This window comes from Sturnus vulgaris, chromosome 3 (assembly GCF_052056855.1).
Source record: "Sturnus vulgaris isolate bStuVul1 chromosome 3, bStuVul1.hap1, whole genome shotgun sequence".
NCBI classification, from domain to species: domain Eukaryota; kingdom Metazoa; phylum Chordata; class Aves; order Passeriformes; family Sturnidae; genus Sturnus; species Sturnus vulgaris.
Window position 1 is genome coordinate 112,901,953 of NC_142245.1, and position 14,107 is coordinate 112,916,059.

General features: G+C 50.5%; 1 long non-coding RNA gene across 1 annotated transcript; it reads left to right on the forward strand.

The window, feature by feature from the left end:
• LOC148224553 (uncharacterized) lies at positions 1-3,025 on the forward strand. Its single transcript, XR_015802768.1, has 2 exons — positions 1-523; positions 812-3,025. It is a non-coding gene; the product is annotated as an uncharacterized LOC148224553 (long non-coding RNA).
• Positions 3,026-14,107: the final 11,082 nt, after the last annotated feature.

Sequence of the window (14,107 nt, forward strand, 5' to 3'; positions counted from 1 at the left end):
GAAGCCAGGGCGGTTTATCCGTGGTCTCTGCCCGCTCCCCCCCCCCCCCCCCCCCCGCCATCGTACCCGGGTGACCTTTCAAATCAAAGCCCGGCTCGTACCTACCAAGGTGCATTGGGCAGCAAGGGCTGGGGGGTGCTGGGGAGGGGGGGGTGATGCACTCGGGCTCTCCCCCTCCCTCTGCCTTTCCCCCTCCCTCCCTCCTCCCTCCTCCCTCCCTCGCTGCTCCCTCCCTCTCTCTCTCTCTCTCTCTCCCTCTCTGCTGCATTTTGCATGAGCTATCTAGGTCATTAGCATTTTAGCGTATGCAAGACTTGACAAAGCTGATGAGAAGCCAGATGGGCCCCTCTCCTCTTTTTTTTGCACCACTTGGGATCTGAGCGAAAGGATTGACTGCAGCAGGCGAACGGGGGAAGGTTTATTGCGCTCCTCCAGACCCCCCCCCCCCCCCGCTTATAGCAGCGCGGCGGGGCTCGGGGCAGGCGGCAGAGAGCGGGCAGCGCTGGGCAGAGACGGAGGGCAGGTAACGGGGCCCCCCCGCCGCCCCCCACCCCACAGCCCGGGCTTTTCTTTGATTTGATAGAAGGGTGGGGTTTTTTTCCGACGGGGGGGTGTTAGGTTGGGTTCTGTCCCCCCCCCTCCCCCCCGCCCATAGGGAAGGGCGCGCCGAGCCTCCGCGGGGCGCGGAGAACAAAGGCTGGGCTCCGCGGGGTCCCTCAACCCCCTCCCCTCCTTTCCCCCTCCCTTTTTTTTCTTTTCTTTCCCCCATTTCCCCTTCTCCTTCTCTATATTTTCTTCCTCCCGAGGAAAGGCCCCTCTCTCCGTGTTCACAGCGGACCTTGATTTAAATGTCCATACAATTAAGGCACGCGGTGAATGCCAAGAACGAGGCTGACCAGCATCGAGGCCGGAGGCGGCTCCGCGGCTCTCCGCACCCGCGGAACCCCCCGCACCCCCTGGCATTGCCCCCCATGCCCCGGGCTCGGCCGCGGGGCGCGCAGGCAGCGCTGCGCACCGGCGCAGGTGGCACCGCAGCGCGGGGAGGGGGCGGAGAGGGATGCACGGGATGCGCTGGGATGCGCTGGGATGCGCTGGGATGGGATCGGAGCGCACGGCAGCTTTTGGGGGGCTCTCGTGGATAAAGGAGAGGGGGTCCTTGCGAGGACAGGCGCCCCGGGTGTGAAATGCGGAGCTGTCACTCGGGAGTGCCCCGCGGGTGGGCCCCGGGGGGACGCGGCTGATGTCCCCGGGGGGCTCCCGGCTGCTGCTCCCGGGGCTGCTCCGCTGCCGCCGCTTTGTGCTTTGCCTTTTCTCTCGCCTTTTCTCCGCAGAGCGATTGGGGTTTTTCCCTGCTAAAAGCAAGGGCAGGTCTTGGGGTCACCGGGGCTCACGCTGCTCCCCCGGCGGAGGGGGGGTGGGAGGGGATGCTGGGGCAAAGCCGCTTTTTTTCTTTATTTTTTAAAGCTTTATTATGATATATATATTTATTTTTTTTCCCCGGTGGCTGTTTGTGTGTTTTTCCCCTCCGCCCTCCCTCTCCTTTTAATCCTTATAATTTAAATCAAAAGTGCCGGGGAGAAGAAGGGGGGGAGCGCTGTGTCTGCAGGGCGAGGCCGGGCGTAAATCTCTCGGAGGGATAAACATGTCATTTGTTCCCTTTGTATGGTAATGCTGTCCCCCCCCAGCTGCCCCCCCACCCCCCAGCAGCTGCCCCAGCCATACATCCTCCCTACAAAAGATCCCAATTACCCATCGGCTGCCTCATTATACTCCTTACACAGCCCCGGCGAGAGGCGTGTGTGTGCGAGGAGCCGAGGGGAGGGTGGGGGGGAGGAGGATGAAGCGGGGAGGAGAAACACCACCTGAGTTTTTCAGAAAATAAAATAAAATTCACAAATCTGGAGGCGGAGGGAGGGAGGGATGCTGCGACCCCGCAGGGATGCTGCGACCCCGCGGCCTAACACGGAGCAGGTGCCCCCCAGAGCCTCCTGCAGCACAGGGGCTGCTCCCCCACCCTGACACCCCATTGGTTTATTTTTCCCCTCCTTTTCCACGCTTTTATTTTTATTTCGGGTTATTTTTTTTTTTTTCCCCTCCACCCTTGTAGCCATCACCACTACTCTGCCCTGCTTCCCGCTGGGGCCCTTCACCTCCTTTCCCTTCTCCCATCCCTCTCCTCCCTTCTCTTTGCAGCTGGAGGCCACCCCTCATCCCTTCATCCCAGCCCATCCCAGTGCTCCCAGCAGGTGCCTGGCACTGGGGAAGGACAGGCCTTACTGAAGGGGACAGCCCCCAACCCCTCAGGGCATCTGCAGAGTTATCCCAAATTTGGGGGGCCCTTGTTGACAGCGCGGGGGGGGTCCCATCTCTCTTTGCAGCTACGTGCACAGAGTTTCACCTCTGGAATGGTGCCCTTGGGAACACTGACAGCAGCTCGGGGTCCCTGGGACGCCTCTTTGCACCCACCGAGGGGTTCTGCAGGTATTTCGGGACATCCCTCCCCGGGCTGGCATCCCGGCCGGTGCGGATGCCGCCAGGAGCCCGTCGGGTCGTGCCAATAAAGCTCTTTCCTTGCGGGTTCCTGCATCCTCTCCTTTGTTCGTGGAGGTTTCTCACCCGTCTCTTTACGGCAGCAGAGGCAGGACCCCCCTGCAGGACCCGCACTCAGCACCAGGTGGGGGATGAATGTTAAAATCCGCCCCAAAATAAAAACCTCAGCCTTGCAATTTGGCAGCCCAGCTCAACCCTGGGTGGGCACCGCTGCATCCTGGACTTCCAGGAGAGTCTGAACTGCCAGAGGGCTCGTGTGTAGTGAATAAAAGGGGGAAAAGAAGGAGATTTGGGTGCCTTCTCTCTGGGATTGCCCAGATCCCTGCCATGCCGCACTCCGCGCCGAGCATCCCTCTGCGGCACCACCGGCCCTACAGCACCCAGCCCTCACAAACAGGACGGATTTTTTTTTAAAGCTGCGGCATGGGAGAGGAAAACAAGACCGAAATAACCCCAAATAAATGCACAAAATGTTTTCTGTCTTGCGAAATGGCCGGGATGAAGAGACGCCATCACCGCGCATCCGAAGGCCTGGTAGCCCCGGCGGGGCCCGGCTGCCTCCCTCGGGCTCAGCCCAGAGGGATGGAGAGGAGGGGGCAGGAGGCTCTTATTAATACTAATCCCAAGAAATATTGCTGTGCCCTGAATAAATCAGGCCGGGGGTTCCTCCAAGACCTTTGCCCCCTTGAGATGAGCTGCAGTGCAGCCCCTCCTCTTTGGGGTGGACACTTTGGGAAGGGAATTGGTGCTGGAGGGGGCTGAGGGGTTGGACAGATGCGTTTGATTTTTTCGCTGAGGGATGGAGGAGGAGGTGGCACGGTTTTATTCCAAGCACGTCAGCTCCCCCCTCCCTCCCTGTCCCCTCCTTCCTCCCTCCACCCACAGTCCGATGTAAACATAACTGGCAGGGACCTGCCAGGCTCCATCCCCACTTGGATTATGGGGGGAATTAAGCAGCTTTGATTAACACAGCAATGCCCCCAAATAACCTTCAGCATCTGGCCCTCAAGGTCGTGTGCTAGAAGGGGCTGGGGTCAAGGACCCCCGGGGCACCCATCCCGTGGGCAGAGGGAAGGGATGGATGGAGAGGATTTGTGGGGAGCAAAGATCCTTCCATCTGCGATTTTATGCCGGTTTTATTTCTCCCTGCCCACGCCCACCCCTGACCGATTCACTCGCCACTGCAGCGCTGCTTGGGCTGGAGATGCTCTGGCTCCAGCGGGGAGGTGGAATGGAAGATGTGGGAAATTCCTCTATTTCCCTCATTTCCCACATCTCTGTCGAGTACCAGCTCTTCACCTAGCCCCAAGGAGGATGATGGTGTTCATGTAGGAAGGTCTTTTTCTCCATATCCCCGCAGCATCCAGCTCCTTTTTTCCGTTTATTTTTATGCCGTGTACCTCCATGAACCACAAGCCAACACATCTCCTAGCAGCAGCAGTCGAAGTGGGCATTTTATTGGGAAATCTAATCAGGTTTCGAGGGGAAAATCCTTTCTTAATGTCTCAGCTAAGCAACGAGCTCCATTAAATTGGTTAGACTATAAAAAGGGCCAAGAGTCCCATCTCCTTTTTCCTCCCTGCTCTTCCTGGACAGCGTTGTCATCTCTGCACTGCACTCCACCGTCTTCAAAGCCCAAACGAGCCTCAATGACACAGGACTCACATGTCATTCCCCGACATCCCCCCCCCCCCCCCGCCCCGCCTCCCCCCAGCAACAGAGTCACAAATCATCTCAAACACTCTAAATTTAGCCCGGCAGCCGACCACGAGCAGGGATTTCAGTGACATCACTGCTGGAAATTAAGGGGTCAACCAGGGAGGCTGAACGCGGCACCCTGAGGAGCGGGGACGACGCTTCACTGATTCCTTCCACACACCGAGGCCACCCTGTCTTGAGACATCTCAAACCATCCCCCCTCAAAATATATTTCTCCCAGCACCCCAAAAATGCCCAGAGTGGAGCAGCCATTAGATTAATCCCCATCAGGAGCTGTGCTGAAAGGCCCTGGTGGATCAGCACTGTGGAGATGAACTGCTACCCCGGAGAATCCAAAGCAGCAAAGCCAGTGAGCTTTGCCCGGTGCAGAGGCTGGGAGAAAGGGGACTCACATCTCACCCTGGGGCTGGAAGGTGGGTCCAGCACTCCCTGCATGGCTGGGAAAGCCAGGCCAATGTTCCCATGGCACTTGCACAGTTGTGTGTGCTCACGGTCCCCAATGGTGCTATGGTTACGGGGTGGGGATGCTGCTGTGGTATCCCAGTGCCTGCAGTGATTCCTGCCTGCTTTGTTCTGCAGAGCCAAAAAAATCGCTGCATATCGGGAAAAGGGAGCCAGGGCTGAGTCCTGAGGTGGGAATGGGGCTGCTCTGATGCACAAGGTCTGGTATTCCAGAGGATGAAGAAAGAAGAGAGATTCCGATGACTGCGCTGCAGTTGGAGGGGCAGATCCTGAGCTCCTCAACAAGACTGGGTGGATTCACAAACTCACACAATCACAGGATGGTTTGAGCTGAAAAAAATTTACAAGAGCATCTCATTCCATCGCCTGCCATGGGCAAGGACACCTTCCACTATCCCAGGTTGTTCCAAACCCCATCCAGCCTGGCCTTGGACACTTCCAGGGATCCAGGAGCAGCCGCAGCTTCTCTGGGCACCCTGTGCCAGGGCCTCCCCACCCTCCCAGGGAACAATTCCTTCCCAATATCCCACCCATCCCTGCCCTCTGGCAGTGGGAAGCCATTCCCTGTGTCCTGTCCCTCCATCCCTTGTCTCAAGTCCCTCCCTTGGAACCCTTTAGGCACTGGAAGGGATTATAATCCTTTCCAGTGCCTTCATTTCTCCAGACTGAGCAATAAATTACCGCTTGGGGGGCCATAAGCAGAGAAGCTGAGATGATACTTTTAGGGACCTGTCACTCACTGCACCTGCATCCTTCAATGGTCAGCGAGCCTTCACTTCTGCTGTGGTTTTTCGGCAGCACAAAAAGACTGGAAAATGCTGCCTCTGCCTTTTGAATTTCATGTTCCCCTTGCCCAAGTGGTGAGAAATGAAAAATAAACCAACAAGTCAGTGGTTCCTGCCGCATCAATTCCTCCTACAGGCACAGAATATGACGTGGTGGGGAAGAGGGAAGAGGTTAAAAAAAAGACTAAGAGGGACTAAAATGTGATAGAAATCCCTTAGGCCACAGCAGCGCACGAGGATTTCTCTGCTGTCGATGCACACGGTGGCAATTCTATGAATGTTCTCTTATTTTTATGGAGATTTTGCCTTTTCAGACCAAGTGTTTCCGTGTGGCACCAGCTGTAGGGATGAGCTAATGCAAAGCTCAGTCATTTCCCTGCTCACCCAGGCCCTTCCTCCGCTCTGAGAACATCTCATCCAGGGAGAGACAAAAGTGATGCGTGTGCATGTGTAATTTCCAATGTCAATGTGTTCAGCGAGGAGTTGGAATCATAAAAGTTATTTCATTTATTACAATCATACATAAAGCCTCTTAGAGCTGCAGACTTGGAATAGGCAATTATGCCCATAGGTTAATAACACGCAGCGATTTGACTGACAACTGGAATTAGATTTAAACACGGCAGAGTGGCAGCTAAAGGCACTTTATTAAAACTGTGGCTGGGGATTTGTTCAAAATACCAGTTGCATACCTTTCCTGGTAAAATATTTATAGGTAGCACCATATTGTGGCCCATTATATTGCATTTTCTTCTCCTTTCCCTCACCACTCTGAGCTCTGCTATACAGTGAGGAATTTCTCTGGTCAGATTTTCCTGGGGAGAAGGGAAATGCCCGGGGTTGCTTCACATGAGGTGATGTGATGAGATGTGATTTGCAGTGGGAAAGGACCCTAGAGCAGTGATTAACTCTAGACCTAGGAGGGACCTGGATTTACCTCTCCATCCTCTCTCCTCATCACTCCCCAGTGCAGCATCCTCTTAAGGCTGCCCTCGTTAGCCCAGAGTTAACGACCCCAACAGCACAGACAAAACCAGGGTCAGTGACTGATACAGCCAATAAAATAAATATGGTTTGATTCTGTTGATACTGGGAGCTTTTCCTGCTACCAGGGAGATCCTCCATGTGAGATTAGTTTAGTGTGGGATGGATTACTTGCAACCAGGATGGAGCCCCTGCTCCTGGGAGGTTTGAATACCAAGTTAGAGAAATGTGTGACAGGAATGACGGGAGAAAACACTTGATCCTGCCTTGGGACAAGGGGCTGGGTTAGAGCCCAGTATCACCCATCATTCTTGAAAAATAAAATCGCTAAATTGCTTTAAAAGAATAGCTAAGGACCAGCTGGGGCTGGGCCAAGTGAGATCCAAAGGTCTTGTGCCACCCTAACATCAGTGCATCAGTCCAGCCGACCTGGAAATGAGGATTAAAATCCCAAAGGCTCTTTGTGTGCCACTTCCTTCACTGGCAGCCAAAGGAAAAGAAAGGTGGCACCTGAAATGCTCTTAAAATTAACTCCCAATTCCCATCTCTTTCTTTGTCACCTCATTTGTGTGGTGTGAAAAATCTCTATATCATAAGAGCTGCCTTGCTCTTATCGACCAGGGGTTAAAATTCAGGAGCACTGTATGGGATTCAAGGATTTCATGTTAAAATTAGCAAGGCCAGAATCAGCAGAGAAGAAAAGAGAGGGAAAATTGACAATTTTTAATCCACTGAAGGATGGTACAAGTAGATCCCCAAGCTGGTGGCCAAATCCAGCAAGGTACAAGGAGGATTATGCATGGATTTAACAGAGGGAAAACTTCCCAGCCAGCACATCACTGGCAAAACAGAGTGCACACTCCAGACCTCCAGATTCCCATTCTTCTGCAACAAAATCTAATAACTCAAAAATCAGAGTTTAATCCAAAATACTTTGTTTAGTTTCAGGGAAGGAGAAGCTGGAGGTGCACTCAGCTGAAAAAGGAGTTTGAATCCACCATTCCATCATCATTCCCTGCCTGGCTCCAGCTTATTCCAGACCAGGAGCCATCCTCTGGCTGAAGATGTCCCAACTCCTTGCAGGGGACTGGACTAAGTGACCTTTAAAGGTCCCTTCCAACCCAAACTATTCCATGATTCTATGATCCGTGGGCTCCCCAGTGGTCCCTGGTCCTCAGGATAAAGAATTGGATCCAGACAAGCTCTAACTCCAGATTTTGATCCTACAGACCTCTCCTGCCAACCTGGGGGCCCAACCCCAATTTTCAAACCCTTTATTACCCAACAATTAAAATAAAATACATTCTGAGAGCACCAACTATAAAAAGATCACCCTGATGCTCCTCATGCATTAAATATGAAGGCTCAGATCCTTCCTGTGATGCCACAGCAAGGGAGCAGCTCCCTGGGCTGGGATTACCTGGTCCTGATGCCCTGACCTTTCCCCAGGGAGCAGCCCCACACCCAATCACAATTCCCAGCAGCTTTTTCCAGCAGATTTCCTGAGTGCTAATGGCAGCTTTGGAGGAGAAAGTGCCAGGAGGTGAAATAACCAGAGCTGTGTGAGGGGCACTGGCTCAATCCCAGGAGAGTCACTTTTGTTAAAATTCCCAGGGGAGAAGAGACCTCCTTTTTAATTTTTTTTGTTGGTTTGGTTTTGTTTTTGTTTTTGTTTTTTATGTCCTCAAAGATTTATAACCCTTTTTGTCAGGTCCTCCCTCCTATCACTGATAAAACTCATCCTGGCACGACTTGAGTCCAGGATCAGCTTTTAAAGCGTGGCAGAGAAAACCTCTGTGATTTAAAGCAAACATCCAGTCCTTGGCTGCAGCCCAGCCCAAATTCAGGGAGTATCCCAGTGTTTCCAGACATGGAAAGGGGGTTCACGTGTGAAACCCACAAATGAGCCCAGCCAACCTTTGCCCTCTCACCTCAATCCCTGCTGCATTGGGTGTTGGGGATTTGTCACCCTCTCAAAGAGATTTTTTGTGTAATTTTACCATTTTATGAAGGTATAAATATCTATAAGAATACATATCCACACATACATATGTTGTTTTCCCTAAAGCCCTGGGCAAAACTCAGTTCTTAAAAACTTTAATGTCCAAAAGCTTTGAGGGATGAGCTGAGTTTACTCCAGCAACTAAAAATAAAAAAACCAAAAATACCCAAAAAAAAAAAAACCCCAAAAAACAATAGAAGGCAAATCCAAAGTACATTAGAAAGAGCACTAAAAATACAATCAAGAAATTGGAAGCAATTTTGTGATCCGGGGGTTTCTTGCTGGGTTTTCTGGGAGTTTGGGTTGGAGTTAATGGCAGTGGGAGTGGAGGGCGACATGGTTTTATTTCAGGATCAATATCAGGGTGGAGCAAATGGTGTATTTATCTGCAAGGCTGAGAAGATCTAATTGTGCCCTGTTCTGCACTAATGCAGCTCTGTGGCACCACCAGAGAGTCCCAGAGTATCCCAAATGTGATTTTTTTTTTAGTCCACCCCTGTTTTTTTCGTCCATCCTGCTCTCACCCCAGCAGTTTTATGGGTTATTTCAAGGATGTCCAGACCTCTGCTCCATCCCTCAGGTAAAAAAAGGGACCAACATCATCCTGTAGGAGTTCCCACTAGGAAATAAGGTTTTTATGGATGATTTTAATGGGGAGGAGATTTCAAGGACATACCCAGAGATATCCAGGAGCAGTAATTGCAGAAGGAGATGAGATTCCCAGGGAGACCCAGCCCAGCCCCGTGGACATGAAACCACAATTGTCATCTGTGATGAACAACAGAGAGGGGAACGTACAGGAAACAGCAATTAAACCATTAAAGTCTTGGGCAGCTTCCCAGTGACCAGCAGCCTTTAGATATATAAATATCTCACATGGCATAAAAGGAGCTGTTCTCTACCCATTATGTCCCCTGTGACCTTCAAGAGGGACAAGGGGCTTGGGATTGTCACTTTGCACTGGCATCTTCTGCTCCATCTGAGCAGTGACACAACCCTTGGGACAGGGATCTCCTGCTCCCCTAGAGCACTGCTTGGAAATCCCAGCTGAAAGTTGAAATCCAGTTGAGATCCCAGTGAAATTATCCTAATTACTGCCCAGATTTGCTTCCTTTAAATGCCTGGCTGTGATGTAGGGAAATAACTGAGCTGGAAGGTGGCAAATGTGCTGCTGTTACCACATTTCAGTGTTAAAATAGAGGCTTCCATGTTTAATGTGAATGTTTTGTATCACACCCCAAACATCCTGAGGGATCAGCCCCACACCAGAGGGAGTTCCTGGGCTCCAAATCCTCGTGGCTCCAGTTTAAGTCAAGCTGAGCAAAATGCAAAATATCTCAATGATCCCTGAAAATTGTGGTCGGTAATTAACAAATGGTTGTCCTTTAATTAGCCAAAGGAACAGCCCTGAAACTGAGATTGGAACCAAGATAACCCAAGGACGATCCATGATCATAAAAGACAGCGACAACCTGAGTTTTCATCAGTCAGAAATCATTCTTGTGCTGCTTGTTGGGAGAAGAGTTTTGGGGATTGATATCACGACTCATTGCTCCGTTCAGTCTGGATGGGTTTTGTTAACACCACCAGCAGCAGATTTGGTGATGTTTACATGGAAATAATCACCCTGGGTTTTCAAAGCAGGCTCTCAGATGAGCAGAGCCTCACACACCTCTGGGAATTCACCCTGGGGAGGCTCAGATGTGCTGCTCTGGTGCTCCCCTGCACCCCCATTTTCCCAAAACCTGCACAATATCCCCCAGTTAGCCAGAAACCCACACTGCTGGTGCCAGGTTAAACCCCGAGGAGGGATGCAGGGTCATTCCTGCGGGCTGAGCTCCAGGGGGATGGAGAAGTGGAGATGTCGGTGAGAATCCTGCAGCACTTTTCCCACCAGGCGTGGAGGCTTCCCCTGCAATTCCTGCCGCTGCTGCACGGAGTGATGCTGCAGCACAGAGTGTCTGCAGGATGATGAAACGCAGAGGGGCCCTAATGAGATTTCAAATAAAGGCAGCTTTTCCCCTGGCATGTCTGGTCTGGATAAATCCAAACTGTTGGCAAGGCAAAAGCGCCAGGAAGGAGAAGCGCCCTTGACCTGATGCTGCTCTTCCCATTCCCACCCCTCCCTGAGGATGGGGACAACAAATCCTGCATCCCAAACAGCTCCTCCCCATCGAGGAGCAGCAGGAATGGCAGCAGAGTGGCCAAACCCCACAGGGCACAGCACAAAGCCAGGGATGTGCTGTGGGTCCCGCTCCCCATCCCGCAGGAACCACCGGGCTCTGGCACAGGATCTGATTTTGGCACATTCCTGGACGTGCATCCCAACATTCCAGAGCAGCAGCCGCTAGAGGGGGGATCAGCACCGGGAGAGGGACTCGGAAAATCCCTGCAGCCTTTAGGGAGGAGGAGGAGCAACTCCAAACTCTGCGTGGAGGAAAGCGGGAGGCTTGGGGAAGGATGGATGCAAGCGATGCACGGAGGAAACCACAGCAAAAATGCTTGTGTGGCTTCCCAAAGTGCTGGCTCCGAGCAATCCATCCGCTTGTTAAATAGATAGAAATATAAATATATAAATATAAATGTTTAAATATATAAATAGTCTTTATGGAAAGCGATGCCCTTCCAACAGCACTGAGGAGCTGCAGGAGGCAGTACAAGGGAAAAAAAAAAACCTCACAAATATTTTTCCAATCAGAGAAACACAGCTACAATTTGCTAGTTCTAAAGAAAAGCTGCCATAAATATCCATGACTTCATCCCTTCTTACTTTTTTATGGGAAAACAAGCCTTGGTGATGAAGAGTGGCCAGGTGAGCCACACGTTTAGGATGCTAAAGCTGCAAGGATTTTGGATGGACATATCCAACACCTCGGTCACTCCTGAGGTCTCACTGCCCCTGGAGGGTTTTTGGGGAGCCAGGCAAGGTCCTTCCCTGTCCAGCTCCCACCCTGTCCCTGCCTGACCTTTCCCATCACTTCCCATGGCTTATAAGGAAAATGGGGACAAACTTTTTATTAGGGTTTGTTGCTACGGGACAAGGGGTGATGGTTTTAAAGTAAAAAACAGGTGATTTAGACCTGACATAAGGAAGAATTTTTTTATTTTGAGGGTTGTGAGGCACTGATAGAGGTTTCCCAGAGAGGCAGTAGATCCCCATCCCTGTAAACATTCAAGGACAGATTGGATGGGACTTCAAGTAAACTGATCTACCTGAAAATGTCCCTGTCCACTGCAGGGGGTTGGACTAGATGAGCTTTAAAGGCTCCTTCCAACCTAAACCATTCCATGGCTCTGTGATCACACACCTGGGGACCAGGGCTGGACCAACAAATATCCCATTTTCCTCCTGCTGATGGAAATCCTCACCATCCTAAATGCTCCCCTGTGAGCCAAAGCACAGATTCTTCCTAAAATCCAGCTCTGTCCATCTCCCAGCTTCTTGTTCCTGCGAAGCTGAGGCTGCTGTTGGCTGGGAGAGGATGGATGGGGTTTTCCCAGGTGGAATTATTGCTGCAGGACAAATGGTACCCACACCATGGTGTCCTGGTGCTGCATGGATGGATGGATGGAGGTTGCTTAGCAACTCCTCAGCACTGGAGAGGGAGCACAGGAGCAGGAGAATGGAAGGGTCACTGATGCTGATGTGTGTGGGGCCACATCTGGAATTCTCCCAGAGCATCTGAGACCTTGCTCCCAAAAGGTTCCTGGCACTGCTGATGGAGTCATTAAGGTTGGAAAAGCCCTCCAAGATCATGGAGTCGAATTATTCCCCTGTTCACATCCCCAAGTTCCACATCCACACCTTTTGAACACTTCCAGGGATGGTGTTTCCAGCACAGCAGTCCAGGTCCAACTGGTCCCATAATACCCAAATGCCACGAGGGTGCAATCCAAGGTCAGCCAGAAAAAAATCAGGTCCTGGGACATCCCAGGGAAATGCAGCCCCTGCTGCAGGACAGCTGGCAGCTCCAGGGCAGAGCAGCACCTGGAAAAATGAGCTTATTTGGAGACGGAATCTTCAAAAATCTCTCCCAGTCTGTACAGCTTTGCTGGGCTTAGATTACAGTTTTGCCAATACAAATGTGAATTTACTAAAGTTATCCCTGTAGAGCTCTGCTGCTGTCACCTGCAAGGACACAGGCAAGGAAAACTTCCCATAAAGCCTGAAGAGTTTAAAACAAGAATGACTCCGTGCCCAGGGAAATGCTCAGCCATGGATGTTGCTGGGTTTTCCCAGTTTTTTTTCCACTGAAAATCTTCCTCCTTTCCCCCACCATGTAGAAGGTGTCTCTCTCTTTCCCAGTTTGTAAATGGGAATCAGATTTCCAGCCTGGGAAGCAGGATCACATCCATGCACCTTGTTCTCTGCTGTTCCCCATTCTTGGAGACAGGATTTTGGGCTGGGGGGATTCCAGCCCCCTCCAGGATATCCATTCTTGGGATATAAAGAATTCCTCACTGGATGAGGAGCAGCTTCCCTAAGGGTATTGACTTTTTAATATCTATTTTAACACCATATCTACATTATTCTGAGGCTGCAAAGGCTTTAAACCATGCAGTGCCCTCAGAGTAAACATTTTAATTTTATGTGAATCCCTAGCATTTGTGTTTCTAATCCAGAATTAACATCATAAGCAAATAAATTTATGCCCCTTCAGTCTACAGATTTCTTAAAATATATTTGGCTTTACACACAAACCTTTTATGTTTTTCTCTGTTATAATATTTCAGATTTCTCCTGAAAGGAGGAAGCTCTGGAAGAGCAGAGGAATATCCTTTTCTCCATCACTTCCCAGTGTTTTGCAGATTCTCTGACAGTCATTTGATACCCTGCTCTCCTGACTGCTGTCATCAGACTTTTTCTGTCCCTCACTCTCCTGCCACCGAATTATTTTTGCAATTGGTGGCAATTTATTTCTGAGAAAATTATTTATTTACATTAAAATACCTGAGAAGACACAGCTGTTTGGAGTACAGCTGCAAAAACTGCACATTTTAAAGTAATTCAATATTCTATTTTTTAAGTGTCACACCACCTCTGCTGCTTTGTGCCTCTGTTCAGGGATGAGGTTTGGGTGGGAATGATTTTAAGCTGCAGGATAATGTCTCTGTGCATTTCAATGGCCCTGTTAAACGTGAATTCTTACAGGAAAATTTGTTTTCCTTTCCATCAAGCCACCACAGGAATACTTTTTCTTTTTTTTTTTTTTTTTAGGACCAAAGTCTTGCTGCTTAGTGGAGCTTGTCTCTCATAAAATTTTCTGTCCTAAAGTTTTATTTGGGGCATTTCTCTTTTCAAAATTTTGCCTTTCCTTTGCTATTTCTATAATTCCACGTAGGGCTGCTCTTCATTTGTATTTTTGTACTTTGCATCTCTCTAATTCCTACTTCCTGAGACAATTTCCAGTTTACCTTTTTGAATTTGTCTTTACATCAGGCACAAAATCACCAACACTGGGAAGGATTTCTCCCCCGTGTAGGCTGAAACCTTCCCCTGTTTAATGGGACTTTTTTCTTGGCCAAGCTTCCACTGCAGTTTCAAGTAGAAATTAATATACACCTCAGCATAATAATTTCATTTTTATTCTTGGGCTGATTGTAT